This window comes from Saimiri boliviensis, chromosome 21, assembly GCF_048565385.1.
Source record: "Saimiri boliviensis isolate mSaiBol1 chromosome 21, mSaiBol1.pri, whole genome shotgun sequence".
Classification (NCBI taxonomy): Eukaryota; Metazoa; Chordata; class Mammalia; order Primates; family Cebidae; genus Saimiri; species Saimiri boliviensis.
Window position 1 is genome coordinate 15,116,850 of NC_133469.1, and position 14,928 is coordinate 15,131,777.

Below are 14,928 nucleotides of genomic sequence, written 5' to 3' on the forward strand. Positions count from 1 at the left end.
CATGCCCAGCCTCATGCATAACATTTAAAGAAACTGCAGACTATTTTCCCAAGTGGCTTGGTTTTATCTAACTTTTTTTGTTACAGTGAGTGTATGGTAATAGCCCATTGTGGTTTAATTTGCATTTCCCTAATAATTAGGTAGGTACTTTTTCGTGTACTTATTAGCCATGTTTGCTTTGGTGAGATGTCCAGGTCTTTTGCCCACTTTTTATTTGGTTTTTCTTCTTACTGAATTGTAAGGATTCTTTATATATTCTGGGTACATATTCTTTGTCAGATGTACAATTTGCAAATATTTGTTCTCAGGAGATTTTGTAATACGTATCTTCTTCCTTCTTCAATAAAAGAAAACAGAACTGTGTTTTCATTCGTGTTTGCTAAGTTTGGATAAATTCTGAATAACTGTTTTATGAAAGTGACTATGAAAACAGGCATTTGCCTCTGCTGAGGCCTGGTGGTTTCTTCAGGGAAGATTTGCAGGTTTGTAGTGGCTTCATGCTTGGCTACAGCCTTCTCTAGTTGTTTGGTGGCAAGCATGTTTGGGCAAGAAAGCTCTTCATGTAATGAAGAGAAATTGTGCTGCTTTCTGCATGTCTTAAGGGATATGGCAGAGTGAGGATCAGCTAGGTTCATTGGCTTTTATTTTTTTAAACTGTAGCTTCTATGTAAAGCTATTGTGTGGTAAGTTCTCTGTAGACAGACAGACACCCTGCCCCCCGCCGCCCCTGCACCAGACACAGACACACACACACACACACACACACACACACACACCCATCCACCCACACACCACCACCACCACCACCGCCACCACCACCACCACCGCCACCACCGCCGCCACCGCCGCCACCCCCGCCACCGCCGCCCCCTGCACCCTCATCCTCCTTGGCTTTGGGTTTAAATATCAATCCTGCTGTTGCAGGCTAAATGGCTTTAGGCAAGTTTTGTTTAAAATAGGAATAATTCTTACTTGGAAAGGTTGTTATAGAATTAGAGATAACATATGTAAATTTCTTGGCATGTAATAGGGCTAGTAAATAATTTTTCACATTTTATGGAAAAGAGGCTTTAAGGAAGCTTTATGAGGGAGTGATTCGTTCTCACACTCTGATTTAAGTCTATTTTCTCATTTGCCTTTTAATTCTTACTCTTTGAAATGAATTATATCTGTAGATTTGAAATTTCTAGCTCAAGAATCTAGCTGTGGAACGTCTCCAAGAAAAAGAAGTCTTTGTGAAGGAAATGAAATCTGTGTAAGTTTATTTACCTGATTCATGGGTCTTGGCAGCATGCATATAAAGAGGGAATCATTTTTGGGACTTCTATAACTTGACTAGAATTTGTAAAAACTGAGCCAGACATTCAAGGTTCACTGCAATTTGCTTCCCATTTTTTCCAGCCTTGTTTTTCATTATTACCCTGTTCACATATTTCTTCTGCTTTGTATGTCTCTTCACAGTCCTTCAAATATCTGTCTTTGGCATTTATTTCTTCCTAATGCTTTTTATTTGAAATGTTTCTCCTTTACCAGTAGAATCCTAAGTATCCTTTGAGATCCCTGGTCACAACTTAATCTCCCTTATGAAATCTTTCCTAATTGCCTCTGATTGTTCGAAATTGTTTAACATGCCTGTATGGACATTTCCATAAGGTTTGGATCCACGTGAGTTTGGGAAATACTGTGAGAACTATGAGGAAATCACTTAACTTCTCTAAGACATTGTTTTCTGTGAAAATGAGGATACCATAGGATGTTTGAAAAGATTAAAGTCTTTAAAATGTCCTAGGTCAAGAGTGACTTATTGCCTGATATTGTGAAAATAGGTTGCACTATCCTCTGCTTTTGGCTTTCTAGGTAATCTAGAAAGTCTCTTCTCATCTTCTCATCTCTGGGCCCAAGTTTCTTCTGTTTGCTTTAAGGACTCTTTCTTGATAATGAGTTTTGTTTTTGTGGTTCTTGGGAGTGTCACGCTTCTTTGAGCATTCTCTCACCTCCTAAATTCTTTAGGGCTACTGTGGATCTGTGGATTGATGAATGACTTAGGCCAGAAGTATTAAAAATGTGACTGGCTTTTATTCTTATCCCTCTTTGGTACCTGGTTTGTTACATCCTGCCGTTTATGCCACAGTTTGACTTTTCCCTTTAGCTTTGCCTTCTTTTGCTTAGTTTAGGGTTGCTGGGATTATAAAGCTGTGATTGTTGGTCCACTTATGACCCAGTTGCTTATTTTGTTAATGGATGGATCATAATTTCACTGGTTGGCTTTTCAGTAGATTGACCTGTTATTTTGTATTTAGGCAATTGATTTGTATTGTAATGAGAAGCTTAATGTGGCCATCAAAAATTATCTGACTAAAGATTATTAATCAGTAGGGTCATTTACAGAGGAAAATTATAGAATTTCCATTATTAGCAATTTTCAAAATTGAGAAATTCATCTGACTAGGCTTGCTTAGGGCAGTTAAGTAGTTAGTAGGCATATTCTTGCTGTAGTGATTAGTACTACCAAACAATCAGTGGTCTTTTTATAATCAGTTTTGGCTACCATTTTGTGAGTTACGTTTAAGAAGCTTGACATATTTCTTCAGTCCTTTGTTCTTCAACAGGCAGTCACTGAGAGATGATTTAGAACAGGCGTCCCCAAACTTTTTACACAGAGTACCAGTTCACTGTCCCTCAGACCGTTGGAGGGCCGTCACATACCGTGCTCCTCTCACTGACCACCAATGAAAGAGGTGCCCCTTCCTGAAGTGCGGCGTGGGGCCGGATAAATGGTCTCAGTGGGCTGCTTGCGGCCCGCGGGCCATAGTTTGGGAACACCTGATTTAAAATGAAACCACCTAATTAAGTAAAAGGTAAGACAAAAGGCCTCCTAGTTGGTGGACAATATAGTTAGGGGTTTGGGTTACAGATTAAATATTTTAAATTTCTTAGTAGCATTAGCTGCATACAATTATACTGAGCTCATCTAGGGTTGATTAGAGAGACAGGAATACAACAGGGAACTTAAGATCTTGTGTTACAAACTTTGGTACCCCAGAAAATACTCTCAGGAAGTACTATGCAATCATGCATTTAAACAGAAGCACAGCTCTGATCTCACTGGAGTCTTACTACTCTGCTTAGCTTTTATCTGCAGAATATTCTTTAGTGTGATATCCTAAACCTTCTGTGATCTGGCCCCAGCGTTTTCCCTTCTGTTTTGTGTCAGGTACTTTGTTCAAGCCACCCTGTGAGGTGGGGTAGTGTAGCTTTGGAATTAGATGTGGGTTTGAATTCGAATTCCTCTGCTTACAATACTTCCCATGTCCCATATTTAAATACAGTCCATCCTTTAAGTCTCACATCAAATGTTACCTTCTCCTTGAAGTTTTGGCTAGTGCACTTATTTTTGAGCTGACTCAATGTCCCAGGGCACATGCTTTCTACTTTGCTTTTTGTGTTTTTCTGGAGACAGGACATCTCGGTGTTCCCCAGGCTGGAGTGCAGTGGCGCAGCTTCGAACTCCTGGGCTCAAGTGATCCTCCCTCCTCAGCCTCCCAAGTAGCTGGAATTACAGGCATGCATGTGCTACCACACCTCGCTAATTTTTTTGTGTTTTGTTTTTAGTAAAGATGGAGTCTTGCTATGTTGCCCAGGCTGGTTTTGAATTCTTGAGCTCAAGCAATCCTCTTGCCTCAGACTAACCAAAGTGCTGGGATTGCAGGCATGAGCCACTTTGCCTGGCCTTCTACTTTGTTTCTTTTTCTTTTCTTTTTTTTTTTTTTTTTTTGGTTTTTTAACATGCAGTCTTGTTCTGTTGCCCAGGCTGGAGTGTAGGGGCTGGATCTTCGCTCACTTCAACCCCTGCTTCCCGAGTTCAAGTGATTCTTCTGCCTCAGCCTCTTGAGTAGCTGAGATTACAAGTATGTGCCACTATGCCCAGCTTATTTTTATTATTTTAGTAGAGACGGTGTTTCACCATGTTGGCCAGTTTGATTTGGTCTCAAACTCCTGACCTCAAGTGATCTGCCCACCTCGGCCTCCAAAAGTGCTGGGTTTACAGGCGTGAGCCATTGTGCCTGGCCTGGACTTCTACTTTGTAATAGCACTTTATCACTGCCTATTGTGTTATGTTGAAATGGTTTGACAACATACACAATTCTGTAAGAACAAGAGTTCTCTCTTGCTTCTTGGTTTCTGGAATACTTTGCACAGAATACGTGCCCGGTATGAATTTGGGAAAGTGTGGTAAAGGGATAAATGAAATAAACTCAAAGCAGCCTTGTTGAAATACAGAGACTACTCCATTTGGATTTCTCTTATGGACAAAGGGGGAGAAAAAGAAAACTTTGGTCAGACTTTAACTAGGTTTTTATTGCCTTTGCCTTGCCAGAGCAATATGAAAAATTAATACTTAAGAAGCTAGATATCTGATGTTCATCAAGAGTGCCTCTTACAAGTTTAATGGGTTTGGTCAAGTGGATATTAAATGTAAATCTGTCATTTTGTGGAGCCATGGAAGACTCTTAAGACACTCAATAAATACACTTACTGAATTAGTAGAACTTTTCCCATGTAGCTCCTATTACTGAATTACGATCTTTGTTCCTTTAGCATGTCTTTAGCCTATGTTCGCACAAGCTTCGTGATGTCATGTGTCTCACAAGATGATCTAAAATAAAGATGCTTTTAGCTCTTTAATTCTGCTATTATATTATTGATACAGGGAATCCATACATTATCTTAATTTCAAAGCAACACTTGGCATGTGGAATGTGTCCTAATGAAAAGAGGGCCAATAGGTGGAATACTGACTATGTGCGAGGCACTATGTAAAGCAAGTATTTTTAAAATCCCATTTGCAGGTGAGGAAATCAAGGCTCAAAGGGATTAAGTCATTATCCAAGGTTATGTAGTTGTTAATGAGTGAATCTGGGTTTTAAATGTAAATGTGTTAGATTCCAAGGTTTGTATTTGCACTGGGCACTTATTTTATTTGAATGTTATTATTACTTTTTTGCATTTTACTTGCATGCTTAATTTTTCTTTGCTCAGCAGCAAACATTATTTTCCCCACTTGCTTCCTTATTAAGGGTGATAGTTATATGTTATATATCTATAATCATACATAGTTTGCAGGTATTGCTGTAATACCTGTAATGGGTGTTGCTTTCAAATCCATTCTCGTTTGATCTTGGTGAAACACCAGTGAGTCTTCATTTGGGTGTGGGGGAAAGGTTTTGGTCTCCATTGGCAGATGAGGAAATTAAGATTTCCAGTTTTGTGAGCGATTTCCCAAAGGGTGGTAATAAGTGGCATAAAATTGTTTTTTTTTAAAACCACCATACCTGGCTAACTTCCAAATCTTTTCTAGGAGGACCATTACATTTGCCTTTTTAATAAATTTCACATATCATTATGCTAAATGCTGTTCACTTATTGTTCCACAATCCTGAAATAATTAACCTGTTTGGAGATAAGCTGCAGATACAAACACACAGAGAAGGGGACTTAGGAAAGCTGGAGGAAGGAAAGGTCTGCCTTGCCTACACGTGGGCTTAGAAAATCTTCTAACCGGGTTCGCCGGGAGCTGCCCACCGACTGAGCGACCCCGACCCCGCCCCCGCCCCCGCACGGCGCCCACCCGCAGCCACCATGCCTTCTCCTGAAGCTGCGCTTCCTGGCCCAGGACGAGTTCCCCGACCTGAGCAGCCACAACAACCACATGGCTAAGGTGCTGACCCCCGAGCTGTACGCGGAGCTGCGCGCCAAGAGCACGCCGAGCGGCTTCACGCTGGACGACGTCATCCAGACAGGCGTGGACAACCCGGGCCACCCATACGTCATGACCGTGGGCTGCGTGGCGGGCGACGAGGAGTCCTACGAAGTGTTCAAGGATCTCTTCGACCCCATCATCGAGGACCGGCATGGCGGCTACAAGCCCAGCGATGAGCACAAGACCGACCTCAACCCCGACAACCTGCAGGGTGGCGACGACCTGGACCCCAACCACGTGCTGAGCTCGTGGGTGTGCATGGGCCGCAGCATCCGCGGCTTCTGCCTTCGCCCGCACTGCAGCCGCGGGGAGCGCCGCGCCATCGAGAAGCTCACGGTGGAAGCCCTGTCAAGCCTGGACGGCGACCTGGCTGGCCGATACTACGCGCTCAAGAGCATGACGGAGGCGGAGCAGCAGCAGCTCATCGACGACCACTTCCTCTTTGACAAGCCCGTGTCGCCCCTGCTGCTGGCCTCGGGCATGGCCCGCGACTGGCCGGACGCCCGCGGCATCTGGCACAATGACAATAAGACCTTCCTGGTGTGAGTCAACGAGGAGGACCACCTTCGGGTCATCTCCATGCAGAAGGGGGGCAACATGAAGGAAGTGTTCACCCGCTTCTGCACCGGCCTCACCCAGATTGAAACTCTTCAAGTCTAAGAACTATGAGTTCATGTGGAACCCTCACCTGGGGTACATCCTCACCTGCCCATCCAACTTGGGCACGGGGCTGTGGGCAGGTGTGCATATTAAGCTGCCCCACCTGGGCAAGCATGAGAAATTCTCCGAGGTGCTTAAGCGGCTTCGACTTCAGAAGCGAGGCACAGGCGGTGTGGACACAGCTGCGGTAGGCGGGGTCTTCGACGTCTCCAACGCTGACTGCCTGGGCTTCTCGGAGGTGGAGCTGGTGCAGATGGTGGTGGATGGAGTGAAGCTGCTCATCGAGATGGAGCAGCAGCTGGAACAGGGCCAGGCCATTGACGACCTCATGCCTGCCCAGAAGTGAAGCCTGGTGCACACCCGAGACCAGCCCTGCTGCTTCCTAACTTATTGCCTGGGCAGTGCCCACCATGTACCCCTGATGTTCGCCGCCTGGCAAGCCCTTAGCCTTGCTGTAGAGACTTCACCCTTGGTAGAGTTTATTTTTTTGATGGCTAAGATACTGCTGATGCTGAAATAAACTAGGGTTTTGGCCTGGGGGGGGAAAAAAAATCTTCTAACCGGAAACCATGCCTCAAGTCTGTCTGAGTCACACCAGGACTCTTGGCCCTAGGGTGGGAGGAGAAAAGGGAGGGAAGGACGTGGTTATGTCAGTTTTTGTCAACAGAGGGCACCCAGAGCAAAGCAAGTGCCCTGTGACACTACAGAATCTGCCCTTCTGCCCCAGGTGAATTTACCAGACAGGCACAGAACTTCTTGCAGTGATTCTCTTGTCTGTTTCTTGCATTTTGTTTGATCTGTGTCTGCATTCTCATGTTTTCTCCCATGCTGAAACCAGAATATTTTAAATGCAGTGTTAATAATTGTTACTTACAGATTGCCTTAAGTGGGAAACCAATTCCCTCAGTGTCCTAGGGTGAATTATCCCATGTTATAAAGTCGGGCTTTTGGATAATGTGCAGTATTAGCTTCTAATTTAATTTAGTATCCAGTGAGCACATATTTCTGAAATACTATTGATGTGAAAGAGCACTTAATACCAGTATAACATGTTGTAAGAAGACTTTGTAAGTCTTACTGCCTAAAGCAGTGTCCTCAAAATGTGGCTTCAAACCCAGCAGCATCAACATCACCTGGGAACTTACCTTTGTTCATGGTCTCTGCCTCTTCCCCAGACCTACTGAATCAGAAACTTTGAGAATGGGGTCCAGCAATCTGTTTTTAACATGCTCTGGTGATTCTCATACACACTCAACTTGAGAACCACTGCCATAGAGTAAAGGAGTGGAAGAGTTAAGGGCACTGGTATTTACAGCAGACCACATACCAAGTACTCGGCTAGGAGATTCCTCTTCATTTTCCAGATGAGAACACCAAGCCTAAAAGCATTAAGTGATTTGCCAAAGTCATACATATAATAAATAGTAGAATAGGGATTTGAACTCTGGTTTTTCTGACTCTTGAGCCATACTATAGGGGTTGGTAAGAAAATGCTAAGAGGCATTGCACTCTTTAATTCTTTTTTAAAAGTCCTTAAAATATTTATTTGAAAGTTACATGCATTCATCAAAGAAAATTTAGAATATACAGCAGATCAAAAGAATAGACTAAAATTTGCCTCAATATATTTAACTTTAGGCTGAGCACAGTGGCTCACGCTTGTAATTGCAGCACTTTGGGAGACTGAGGTGGGTTGATCACGAGGTCAGGAGTTCGAGACCAGCCTGACCAACATGGTGAAACCCTGTCTCTACTTAAAATACAAAAATTAGTTGGGTGTGGTGGCACATGCCTGTAATCCCAGCTACTCAAGAGGTTGAGGCAGGAGAATCATTTGAACCTGGGAGGTGGAGGTCAGCCAAGATCGCGGCGCGGCACTGCACTCCAGCCTGGGCGACAGAGGGAGACTGCCTCTCAAAAAAGAAAATTTTTTTACAAGATGTCATAATGTGTAAACTTTTGTAAAATGCCTCCAATTCAGCCCTACTTTATTATGAACATCCTTTCATGCCATTAACTATGTCTGCAGGATGATTTCGTGGCTGCCTAGTGGTCCCTTGTAAGGTTGTAAGGTTTTGTTTTGTTTGTTTGTTTTAATCATAATTCTTTCTAAAGTCTTAGGTTGTTTTGATTTCATGATATGGTTATCTGGGTAAATAATTTATCCAGAGTGGCTTAAAATATAATAATTAAGGTGATAAGCAGATTTTGGTTGAGAACGGGATATGGAACTGGAAAGGCAGTTCTCAACATGTTTGAGGTTAAAGTGAGCCCAGAAATTAAAAGGCCAGAATTATCAGGAATAGACTGGGATCTGTGAGTTAGATGGGTTAGAACAAATAGGAATAAAATTGTGAACAATTTGGTGGTGCCAGCAACCTGCTTTTATTGTTGGCTTTTTGACATAGAGGCTGAGCTGCTGATTGGCAGGATGAGAAAAATTGGGCATAAGTCATAAATAGCAGTTATTATTTTTTGAGGACCTTCATGACCAGGCATCATATTAATCATTTACATGCATTTCCCCATTTAATTTTTATAATAACCACATGCATTAGATACACTAGTTTTCCTTTATAAAGAAGTGGAAACTGACAGTGAGATTTAAAATAACTTGACCAAATACTTTGATTGGAACCAAATTTGTTAAAACTCCCAAACCTGTGCTTTTATGCTGTCATTTATCTTCATTCTTTTTTCATGGTGTGGAAGGTCTTTAGCCACTGTTCTGTGTGTGTATGTATATTATTTTACTATCTGAGTTGGGGCAGAAGGAAACTAGGTGTGTAAGGAAGGACACTAAAGTCAAGATAGAGCAGAAGTGGACTTGAAGAACAAAACAAAGCTAATAGCAGCTGAGTTGTTTTCTTAGGAAAGGTGTAAGCCTGAGCTAGGTAGTATAGTGAGCAGAGGATGGGAATAGCAAAGTGAATCATTGATAAGAAGGAGCAGGCAGGCATTTGGAAACGAGGGATGGGCAGAAGAATCAAAGTTTTCTCATTAAAATTTCTTTCCTAAAGGAAGTTATATACTCTCCTAGGGCATTTAAAAATAGCTTTATTGAGATATAATTCACATACTGTACAACTCACCCATTTAAAGTATGTGCCTTTTAGCATGTTTACAGCCATTTAACCGTCACTACCGTCAGTTTTAGGACATTTTCATTATTCTGCAAAAAACCGCATTCCCCTTAGTTATCTTTTTTTTTTTTTTTTTTTTTTTTTTGAGACAGAGTCTCACTCTGTCACCCAGGCTGGAGTACAGTGGTGCAATCTCAGCTCACTGCAACCTCTGCCTCCCAGGTTCAAGCTATCCTCCTGCTTCAGCCTCCCAAGTAGCTAGGACTACAGGCACACACCACCACACCTGGCTAATTTTTTTATTTTTAATAGAGACAGAGTTGTACCATGTTGGCCAGGCTGGTCTTGAACTCCTGACCTCAAGTGATCCACCCGCCTCAGCCTCTGAATTTGCTGGGATTGCAGGTGTGAGCCACTACTCCCAGCCAATCATCACTTCTTAATTCCTCTATGTCCGTTACTTCCCAGGCCCTGTGCAACCACTGGTCTCTACTTTCTATCTCTACAGATTTGCCCATTCTGTATACAGTTTTTATAAATAGACTCAATACAATATGTGGTCCCTTGTGTCTGGCTTCTTTCACTTAGTATGATGTTTTCACGTAATAGCATAATCCATGTTATAGCAGTATTTCATTTTTAAATTGCTAAATAATATTTCGTTATGTGGATATACCACATCTTATTTTTTTTTTTTTTTTAAATGATGGGAAAACATGTTTTTATGTTGGGAAAAGAAAGGTAAAGAGAATGAGACAATAAATAAGGATTATTTTCCTTAATTTAAAATGGGAGGAATAGGTGACTACTATGAAAACCAAAGCCTACTATCAGGCTTTCTTGAGGAATTGCAGCTAAAGGCCTAGGTCAGGCGTGCCCAAACTACGCTCCACAGGCCACATGCGGCCCCCTGAGGCCATTTATCCAGCCTCCGCCGCACTTCAGGAAGGGGCACCTCTTTCATTGGTGGTCAGTGAGAGGAGCACAGTATGTGGCGGCCCTCCAGCGGTCTGAGAGACAGTGAACTGGCCCCCTGTGTAAAAAGTTTGGGGACGCCTGGCCTAGGTGATAGGACAGTTGGCATCTGCTGCTTCATGAATTGTTTGTAGCAGAGCAGCAGCTCTTTTGACCCGAACACATGCGGTATTCAGGGAGCTCATTGTGTAAATCTTGTGTGTTGCCCAGCGCTATTGCCCCCTACAATACCTCATGGGGAACTAGAGAGGCCTTTGCTCATCTAATCTGGATACATTTCCCTCAGTTACTGCAGCTCTGGGTCCCCAGAGAGTCCCCTCTAAAGAGCTGCCTGTTTGTTGAGTGCTGGCATTTGTATGATTATTTCTGACTATATGATTCGTCCAGTGGAGATGACACTCATTTTTGAGGTCCTGACCTATTAAGCAGAAATAGCAACCATCTTGTGCTTTTGGAATGAATGCTGACTCTAAGACCACCCCCCCGCCCCAGCCCCCGTGTGTCTTTCTCAGCTGTAGAGTTTGGAGGGCTCCTTTAGCAAGTAAACAATGTACCCTTCTGGGTGCTGGGTGACTTTACTGTTCTGTTGATTCCTGTTGCTTGCTTTCTTGATTTAATCTCCAAGGAACAGAGATACCTTCATAAAATGAGTGGTATGAGTCGGGACATAAGTCTTTTTAATTTGTACACCAGCAGTGTTGTGGATAGCTTTGTACTTTGCCAGAACTTTCAGTCTAGTTTAGAGAGTGAAGTGTGATCACTTGTCTTGATACCCTGGCCCTTTGGCATGTCAGCCCTAACACTGAAACAAGAACTCTGGGTAGAGGATGTCAGCTTGGCCCTCAGTTCCTGAGCCATTGAATGTCAGATTTAATCATATCACCCCTGTTTTACATTTTGGGAAATTGAGTTCCAGAGAAGTTTGATGACTTATCAAAGCCATAGTCTTATTTTCTTTTAGCTCTTGCTAGCGGCAAAACTGAGTCTGTGATATTGAGCCTTCGTTCTCAGTTGAGTGCTTTTTTCCCAGGGCAGTGCTATTTCCTGATGGACATGTACTGTCATGACCAAGGAGTGGCCAAGCCCTGCTGTACTCCATCAACAGTTCAGGCTTTAAGGTGTATATGAGAGTTCGACAGATTGCAATTGTGATGATGAAAATTTATAAGAGAGAGCAAGAGCACTGGTTTGTGAGTTTGCATGCCACTGACTCACAGAGCCCAGCCCCTTCTGGCTCCCCTTCCCCCAGCCTCCCGCACAGTGCACTGTGTCCACTGAGTATCTTCTTGACTACATGATTATAATTCCTTGACTACATGATTATAATTCCTTATAATTCCCCATGTTTATTTGCTTAAAAAAAAAATGTACTATTGCAATGACCCAACAAGCAGTCATCTTGCAGTTCCTTCCTGAAAATGTTTGATCATGGTTGTCAGCTCTATGCCTGGTATAATTTTTGCCTAGTGTATTGTGAAGAGAAAACATAAAAATCCTTTCCTCACTATGCATTTCACTGTGCCTTCTCCTCATTCTTAGTGTATAGAACCCCAGAATGGGCCTTGCTTTCTGACATTTTCCTGCCCCATGACCCTAACTGCTGGTATTTGGGTCTGGCATTTGTAAGATCTAAACTTAGCCCCTTCACAGTGGAACACTTAAGCTGGGTAGTATTTCCATACTGAGACCCTTTTCTGTACTTTCTCTTCCTCCCTTCCTTTTTGTTGTGTCTTTTCCTACCCACATGAGCTCCTTTACAGGGAGAGGTTGTATCTTTCACTCCTTTCCCCTGTCACCTAGCAGTTGCTCAATATGGTCATTAAATAATTTTTGACATTCTCATGCTGTTTACCACTCTACGATGTGATGGATAAGGTGCAGGAATGCTAATAAGGTTGTCAGATGGCCGTGTTATTCCTTTATAGAAGTTGTTTTGTAGTCCTTAATGACAACTTATAGTACCAGCTACTATGTACCGAGTGCTTGCCCTCCATCAACTACTATGCTAATGCACATATGCACACACCATCCACTTTTCATTACTTTTTTTTAAAAAAAATTTTTTTAGATGGCATCTCTCTCTGTCACCCAGGCTGGAGTGCAGTGGCGTGATCTTGGCTTGCTGCAACCTCTGCCTCCTGGGCTCAAGTGATCCTCCTGCTTCAGCCTCCCCAGTAGCTGGGATTACAGGTATGAACTACCATTCCTGGCTAATTTTTGTATTTTTAGTAGAGACAGTGTTTCATCATGATGGCCAGGCTGGTCTCGAACTTCTGACCTCAGGCGATCCACCTGCCTCAGCCTCCTAAAATGCTGGGATTACAGGTGTGAGCCACCATGCCTGACCCACTCCTCATTACTATTAACAACCACTCTCCTGGCTGGGCGGTGTGGCTCATGCCTGTAATCCCATCCCTTTGGGAGGCTGAGAGTTCAAGACTGGCTTGGCCAATATGGTGAAACCCCGTCTCTACTAAAAATACAAAAATTAGCTGGGTGTGGTGGCCCATGCCTGCAATCCCAACTACTTAGGAAGCTGAGGCATGAGGATTGCTTGAATCCGAGAGGCAGAGGTTTCAGTGAGCTGACACTGCACTCCAACCTGGACAACAGAATGAGACCCTGTTACAAACAAACAAACAAACAAATACCCATTCTTTCTATAAGGTGGATGGTAGAAGCCATATTTTACCAATGAAGAAACTGGGCCTTAGAGAAATGTAAGTCATAGAGCTGAAAAGTGGTAGAACAGGGATTTAAATCTAGGTTGACTTGATACCGAAGCCTGTGTTTTTAATAACCATACTGAACCTCCGTGAGTAGTTAATTTGCTGAGCATTACTGTGAAAGAGAGCTAAGTCACTTAGGTTCCCTAGGATTTATAAATGAGACATCTGTGTTAGCACAGGGCATTAGTAACATGATTTAGATTAAATTTGGCTTTGAGATTAAAGAATAGAGACAAAGAGGTGACATAAGGAGCCTCTGCCACTTATTTCCTGGAGCTGATTTGCATGTGCCCAGTATTGAGGAATCTTTGCCCTTTGAGTGAGTGTAGAGTGGTTTCAGGTCATTTGTAGTCTACACAGTTTCTGAGAGATGATCTGTCCAGCAGTTTCAGATTGTTTTCAATTCCAGGGTGGGCCTGGGAGAGGGTATGGCTTCGTCTTGGTTTCTGGGACTATTAAGGTGAACTAGAGCTGATTCCTGCACTGACTCAGGTTGTAAAAGGACTTAAGGTTTTAGTCATTCTCCAGGAGGTTTTCTCTTTGGTTTAACTTTAGTTCTTCGTCTCTCACCCTGGTTTACGTAATTGGGACTTTAAAATTTCCTTGTGTTGGGAGGCCAAGGCAAGCAGTTCACGAGGTCAGGAATTCGAGACCAGCTTGACCAACATGGTGAAACCTGTCTCTACTGAAAATACAAGAATTAGCCGGGCATGGTGGTGTGCACCTGAAATCCCAGCTACTCAGAGACATTAGAGTCGCTTGAACCAGGGAGGCAGAGGTTGCAGTAATCGGAGATCACGCCACTGCACTCCAGCCTGGGTGACAGAGCGAGACTCAGTCTCAAAACAAAGCAAAAAAAAATAAATTAAATTAAATTTTGTTGTGGCTGTAATAACAAAGGGAATGCACTTTTCAGCAGCTCTTTACTGACCAGTCATGTGGAGTCCCTGTAGTGTACTTGGGGAGAGTGGCTGCTTCTCTGATTCTCTGCATAAAACAGAAGTATTTTGCATATAGCTTTGAAATGGGAGAGAGAAACTTCTGAAGAAAAAAACAGCCGGGCGCGGTGGCTCAAGCCTGTAATCCCAGCACTTTGGGAGGCTGAGGCGGGTGGATCACGAGGTCAAGAGATCGAGACCAGCCTGGTCAACATGGTGAAACCCCGTCTCTACTAAAAATACAAAAAATTAGCTGGGCATGGTGGCGTGTGCCTGTAATCCCAGCTACTCAGGAGGCTGAGGCAGGAGAATTGCCTGAACCCAGGAGGCGGAGGTTGCGGTGAGCCGAGATCGTGCCATTGCACTCCAGCCTGGGTTAACAAGAGCGAAACTCCGTCTCAAAAAAAACAAAAAAACAAAACAAAAAAAAAAAACAACCCGTTGTTTGGGATAATAAGATTTTGAGGAGGCAGACCCTTCTTGCATTCGCCCCTGGGGAAAGAATCTAGCTAGGATTGAAGGGCATTGCCTCAACTAATTTAGTTAAGTGGCCCGGTCCTGGATTAATAACTTGGGCAGACTTCCCAGTGGATTTGGCAAGGTATTGGGTTTCTCTCTCCCCAAACCCTCCCTTCTCTCTGCCCTTCACATATGTGCTAACATAATTACAGAGAGTTATAAGAGGATGGGGCTTCTGTTAAAGGATGTGGCTCAGAGGAGAGAATGTGATTGTGTAGTCCTGTCATGTTTCTGAAATGGCAGAGTTTGAGTGAAATGGTAGG

At 43.2% G+C, this 14,928-nt stretch overlaps 1 protein-coding gene and 1 pseudogene across 30 annotated transcripts in view; both read left to right on the forward strand.

Moving 5' to 3' along the window:
• RBFOX2 (RNA binding fox-1 homolog 2) overlaps positions 1 to 14,928 on the forward strand; it is a 284,620-nt gene that overhangs the window by 99,571 nt on the left and 170,121 nt on the right. The gene's annotated exons all lie outside the window — the stretch shown is intronic.
• LOC101044632 (creatine kinase B-type pseudogene) lies at positions 899 to 6,958 on the forward strand (annotated as a pseudogene).